The sequence below is a fragment of the Sus scrofa genome, chromosome 4 (assembly GCF_000003025.6).
Source record: "Sus scrofa isolate TJ Tabasco breed Duroc chromosome 4, Sscrofa11.1, whole genome shotgun sequence".
NCBI lineage: Eukaryota > Metazoa > Chordata > Mammalia > Artiodactyla > Suidae > Sus > Sus scrofa.
This window is the reverse complement of record NC_010446.5, coordinates 85,012,065-85,019,387: the sequence shown is the minus strand read 5'-3', so window position 1 is coordinate 85,019,387 and position 7,323 is coordinate 85,012,065.

The window sequence follows — 7,323 nt, the reverse complement described above, 5'->3', positions numbered from 1 at the left end:
TGCAGTAATTAATTATAAACCTAAAAATCACTTGTGTAAAAAATAACCATTGATTATATTCGTAAGCAGCCAGATGGCCTTGGATCCAAATATAATTTTCTGCATTAAAAAAATGTGGTTAGCCTCCATCTTCAGAAAGCAGCCATTCAAAATATCATCTCTTAGTAGATTTATGTTTATCCTCTTCCATATTCATCTGGTGACAGTTGGACGATTTCCTAATTGGTTTAATAATAATTTTAATATTTCTTCTGGAAGTTCCCTCTGCCGTGCAGTGGAAATGAATCCAACTAGTATCCATGAGGATGAGAGTTCGATCCCTGGCCTAGATCAGTGGGTCAGGTATCCGGCATTACCGAGAGCTGTGGTGTGGCTTGCAGACTTGGCTCAGATCCCACGTTGCTGTGGCTATGGTGTAGGCTGGCAGCTGTAGCTCCGATTTGACCCCTAGTCTGGGAACTTCCATGTGCCAGGGTCTGGCCATAAAAAGCAAAAAAAGAGAGGGAAAAAGAGGCAGTGATAGTCACTTAAATATACCCTCTGGGAAGGCCAGCTTATTTTACATGAAGACACTTCCTTCACATACAGGATAACAAGTCCAGACAAGATTCCAGCTCACCAATGGACCCAATGGAGTCAGCCTACTGGGTGCTGTCGTAGAAAGAATATGGACCCTGAAACCTAAGGGTCTCTGGGTTCTTCCTGATTCTGACAGTTACGTGGATACATCATTTAACATCTCAGAACCTCAGCTGTTACATAAAATTGGGACAATAAAAAGATAATCTATCTACCTTATAGGACTGCTGTGTTTGAAGATGAAATGCTTTCAATATGTCAGGCATCTGATGTCAGTTGCTTTACATAACAATCCATCAAAAACACTGTGAGGGAAAAACCCATGTAGCTGGTATGACTTGAACCAGTAATTTGTAGGTTAATCTAAAAAGTTAATCACAGAATCATGAAAAAAAAATATGTACCTCAGTTTTAATTTAAAACCTAACATTTAATTTAAAACATAATTCACTTTTGATATAGGGCCAAGGCTTTTTCCTTGAATATGACTCTACTGTTTGGAGTCCCATTGGGGTTTTTTGTTTTGTTTCGTTTTGTTTGCATGCATCAAATCCAAAATGCATTTTTTTTTTTTTTTTTTTGGTCTTGTCTTTTTAGGGCCGCACCCTCGGCATATGGAGGTTCACAGGCTAGGGGTCAAATTGGAGCTGTAGTCACCAGCCACAACCACAGCAATGTGGGACCCAAGCTGCATCAGCAACCTACATCACAGCTCATGACAACACTGGATCCTTAATCCACTGAGTGAGGCCAGGGATTCCACCTGCAATCTCATGGTTCCTAGTCAGATTCGTTTCCACAGCACCATGATGGGAACTCCTGTATCTTTTTGTTTGATTCATCATGACTGGCTTGCTTATTTCAAAGAATACTTTATTTTGTTTTCCATGCATCAAACATTTCCATCTCAAATACAGGTTACAAAAATTGGAAGAATTTAAACGGAACTTGTGATGACAAAAATTCCATGATTTATGGTGATGCTTTCCTAAAATAATTTTTTATTGAAGTATAGTTGATTTACAATGTTGTGTTAACTTCTGCTGTACAGCAAAGTGATTCAGTTATATATATACACACAAAGTAAAATGTTTTTAAGACCAAAATGTATTATTATCTTTGATTTCATTTTGGTTTCTTTAGAGTATTAATAACTAAAACACCAAGAAAGAATATGAGTGCTGAATTTTTCTAAATTTTTACTACTCTTCTCAGTCTCTGTTATTTTACCCACATATAAGTCCAACCAATTATTTTTGGCAACTTGCTTTTATTGAGTCACTCTATGCCATTCAAATCAGTTTTCAAGGATGAATTCTCCTTTTGCACCCATATTTTTTTAATTTACATAACACTTAGTAAATGCATATATAATTAAAAGTAACAAGTAAAACAAGTAATGTTCTACAATTCCCTGGTGAGAGCTAAGAGCTAAAGTGCGTTAAGCGCGGCTGAGAGCAGCCAGTATGCCTTGGGCATCTGGCAACAGGCTTTTCAGAGGGAACTAAGAGAATCTAGATGAAAATTCAGATCTAAATGGATATTGGATAAGAGAATTTTAACTGGAGTATTAACCCCATTTTCCAGATGAGGCAACTGAGGCTCAGAAAGTTAAGAGATTGGCCCAGTTTTTATAAGTGACTCATATATGGAAAGTTCAAACTGAGATTCAAGGAAAAGAAATCTACCACCACCATGTCCAGGTCAGAGAAAACTTTTACGAAGAGGAGATGCCTGACCCAAGCTAAGAAGGAAACAGGAGAAAATCAGAAGAACATTCCAGGCAGGCAGAGAAAAGTAGTAACGTCTAAAAAGAATGTGAAAAATGCAGAATTTCAAAAATAAATCTACTTGACAACAGGCTAGGACGTATGTGAGATATGGATGAGGGTGGGGGATGGGAGAAAGGTGATCCAGACTAAGATGCTTTTTTCTACGCTACGTACGTTACTTACAGGCTACCGGGAGCCAGTAGATAACTCTTCTTGGAGGAGCAACATAATTAGATTTATATTTTAGAAAGATTACTGCCATTACAGGATGGATGATGGAGTGACGCTAAGAGACCAGAATAAAGGAGACTACCTGGGAAGCTATTTCAGGGAACCTAAGCAGCAGTGATGAGGACATGACTGAGTTAGTGCTAGTGATGTCCTCACATGGTCTTTTCTCCCCCACTGGATCTCCTCCCTTTATCCAACAAGTGTGGGTAAGAATAAGGGAGCAGTGTCACTGAAGGTAGTGTCCCTGCCATCCCCACTGCTGGCTTAAAATACAACTGTTCCTGATACTATTAGGTACCTGCCCATCTTTCAACACATTTAGGGGCTTCTGAGTGGGTTACAGCCATAAAAGGAGTGTGGGTAGTTAGGTGCCCATCTCTAGGTAGGGTTAAATATGCTTCTGTGGGCTAGTCTGGAAACCTATGAAAACATTATATGTTGTGTTATAAGGTAAAATCGAAGGGCATGCTCCCCAAATGAAAAATAAAATCAAACAAATGAATGGAAATGGTGGCATAAAATCAAAAAAGAAAGCTGTAGCTTGATATCTCAGTAATTTGACTGTGAACCCACAATGGATATATCTTTTTTTGTCTTTTTAGGGCTGCACCCATGGCATATGGAGGTTCCAAGGCTAGGAGTCAATCGGAACTGCAGCTGCTGGCCTACGCCACAGCCACAGCAACTGGGGATCCAAGCCACATCCGAGACACACACCACAACTCACAGCAAAGCTGGATCCCCAACCCACTGAGTGAGGTCAAGGATCAAAACTGCGTCGCCATGAATGCTAGTCAGACTTGCCTCTGCTGAGCCACGACGAGAACTTCCTGGGATGTATTTTAAAGAATCCTCCACACCACTAAAAAAAACTTCAATTATTTTCAGTTACCATGTTACTGGTACCAATGTTGATATTCTGAGACTTTTGGGTGGATATGGTGGGATTATGCTAATGACTAATTATATGACAGGCCATCGTTTCTGGCGCTGAAAATTGGAAATCTCAGAATGAGAATTAAGAGACATAAGTCAAATAAATTAAATAAAAACTCTGTAGCCCTGAATTTAAGTGGTGCATAAATTTATGGTATAAACCCATGAGGTATTTTATCTTAAAACAACAACAAAACATATTACCTATCTTGGTCCACAAAAAAGGCCTAAAAACCTAGTAACCCAGTCTCAATGGGCATGCAGTGCTCTGACTGCAGTTTCCAAATACCATTTCCCAGTAAAAAGAGTCAGGCCTCCTTAGAGAAAGTGCTGCTTTCAGGTCAGGCAGGAAATGTGAGATGGCCCTGGGACATCTTATCATAGCAAAGATGCTACCAAGGAAAACTAGGGTCACGGCAAATAGACCCAGGAGCCAACCTAAAAAAACCTCTCACCAGCCATAAATGGGACAATTTGAGCTTCCATAGGAAAAATAATTTCAGCGAATTGACGTGAATCAGGTATGTTTAAACCTATGAATTACTAATGTCACACACACAAATGCACAGACTGTTCGCCCCTGGAGGATAGTACTGAACAATTCATTATTATGAAAACCAGATAATCAAGCATTTATTCTGCTTTTCCTAAAAAAATTTAACCCTAGGTAATCAAACAGTAATCAAACAGTAGATGAAGGCAAGTGTCTACCTATAGAGGTATTTTACCTAATAAATGGATACTAGGATTAGAAGTTCACAATTTTTCAATCCCTAATTAATTAGTAATAGTGACTAGCAAAAGAGACAACCAACAGTGTGTAAAACAGGCATGCAATCAGCAAAATCCAAACTGAGGGAAACTACACGGTAAACAATGTAGTTTCTTCAACAAGATAACAGCAAGGGGGGAAACAAAAGAGATGGTAGGGAACTAAAATGTGAGTGGACTTCAAACTAACCAACATCAGTGTCACCGTGGGTGGAATCTGTTAGAAGTGCAAATTCTCAAGCTCCCCGGTAGACTTAGAATCAGAAACTCTGGGTGGCCCAGCAGTCTGTGTTTTAACAAGCCATCTCGGTGACTTTGACGTATTCTAGTTTGAGAACCACTATGATAGACTAGAAGAGATTGACAATGCTTATCAACCAACTGCAATATGGCTATCTTACGTAGCTCTTGATTTTTAAAAAACAACTTTAAAAATTTGACATTTATAGACAATTATGCTATCAAGGAATTGTCAGTCTTTTAAAGTGAGAAAAAGGTATTGAGCTTAAATACATAAAGCCCTGAAATATTTATGAGTAAAAGAGACAACACCTAGGATTTGCTTTAGAGTAGTGTAAGAGGGAGAGAGGCAAGTGGGGGTGGACGTAAGATTGGACATGAGTTAATAATGCTGAAGATGAACAGCTGCTATCTGGGTGTTCTTTATACTATACCTTAAAAAAAAAAAAACAAACCAAACCTCTCATTTATTTTGGAGGTTTTTTCCATTCTAAAAAGTTTTAAAACTCAAAAGAAGGAATAAAATCAAGCAAAATAAAAAATTGTTTAACTTAAGTAGAATTAATCCAAAAAAGGAGCATATGGTGCTCTTACTTGTACGGAAGGGCAGTATCAAAACACACAACTTAAGCTGAAGTGTGCTGAAAACCCTACTGCATACTAGTATGTGACAAAATGAGCCTGGTTTAGATGTAAGGGAATTTTGGGTGCTCATTAACCAACTGACCCTCCTGAACAGAATAACTTGCAAATGGGAGAAGAGGGACCACGATCTCGTCAAAGGCCTATGAGTACGTACACTTGCTTTCCAGTTTTCAAACTGGCTTAGATTTTGAAATGTTATCTGTTAATAAATTCAGGCTTACCTGCACTTCTTTTAAAGTTTACAACTAAGTATATTATGAGTATAACTTGAGTAGCCTAATTATAAATATTAATAATGCCTGATTTTTTTAACTGGAAAGGGGACATCCTACCCTTTACATAGTAGCCAAATCATGTGTTTTGAGAGCTGTTCAGAGGCTTCTCTGACTTGAAATGTCATCTCCATTAGTTCAGTGACAGTCTGAATTTAGTCACCCAAATGACGAGTCTTGAAAATTTTTCAGGGAAAATAACTTAAGAAACTAATTGTGAGGCTGCAGTAGCCCCTAATATCTCCTTGAACTTACATTCTTGTGGTGTGATAGCTTTATTTTCTCCGTACACATCTCTGCTACTGTGCCCTTTTAGAAATAGGGTGAATAGATGTTATCTCTTTTCCTTCTTCTTCTTCTTCTTCTTGTTTTGGCTTTTTAGGGCCGCACGTGCAGCATGTGGAAGTTCCCAGGCTAAGTGTTTAATCAGAGCTGTAGCTGCTGGCCTACACCACAGCTCACAGCAACACCGGATCCTTAACCTACTGAGCAAGGCTAGGAATCAAACCCACGTCCTTACGGATACTAGTCAGATTCGTTACCGCTGAGCCACAAGGGGAACTCCCCTTCTCCCTCTTATTTATCCTCTTCTACTGAAATATACTTTATGAAAAATCTCATCCATAGAAATCTGATCAGAAAGCACCAGCTTCAAACCCTAAGGTGGTAGGATGAACTATATTATTCTCACTTTACCAAAGTGATGGCAAAATTTTGAGCGTGGTTTCTTCACTTATGTTCTCTTGCAGACAGTTCATCATTTTGTCATCACTGTTATCATGGTCACCATTTCCTTCATTACCACCCTTTTTACTATTTTGCCTGGAATACTTAATGATATGAAGAAAAGACCATTAATTGTCATCACCATCCATTATCAGGCATCTTTTCTGATAAAGATACCCTTGAAATAGAGATTTCTGTTCCATTTCATCTGCTTTTAGTGAGCTTCTGCTGTCCTCCCACCTATGTGACAGCTTTGAGGAAACAAGAACAACAACAAAAAAGCCTGACCCCCAACTTCAGAGTTAAGGAGATAAGGGAAACTTATCTTAACTTAACTTATGGGAAGAGACTCACCACCTACTACGGAGAGACTATAGAGAACATAGCATTTGAGGCCTGGACTGTATGGCTTTAGACTGCTTGGGCTCAAATCCTAACTTTGCCACTCAGTAAGCAATGGGATGCTGAGCAAGTTACTTAATCTTTCTGGCCTCAGTTCCTTCATCTGTTAAATGAGGGTAAGACTAGTAATTACCTCATGGGACTGTTCCAATCCTTTAACTAGATAATCCACAAAACATTTAAATTTCTCCATATATTTTATCAATTTCTGTGTTGACCTGTTTCCTATATCCTATACCTTGACCCTGGTATTCTTTTTTGTCTTTTTGCCATTTCTTGGGCCACTCCCGCGGCATATGGAGGTTCCCAGGCTAGGGGTCGAATCGGAGCTGTAGCTGCCAGCCTACACCAGAGCCACAGCAACGCAGGATCTGAGCCGCGTCTGCGACCTACACCACAGCTCACAGCAATGCCGGATCATTAACCCACTGAGCAAGGGGCAGGGATCGAACCTGCAACCTCATGGTTCCTAGTAGGATTCGTTAACCACTGCGCCACGACGGGAACTTCGCCCCTGGTATTCTTTTTTGTCCCTGAAATATATCCCTTAATAATTCAATTATCTGGGATTCTGTAGCTCTGAAAATACTGTCTCCAATTTTGCCCCCAAATTTATGGTTTAGCTGTGCATAAAACTCTGCTGACAATTATTTTCTGCAGCTTTGAAAACATTATCCCATTATCTTCTGGATTTTATGCCACTGAGAAGTCTGGCTTAACAGTTGTTACACTGCAAATAATGTATCTTT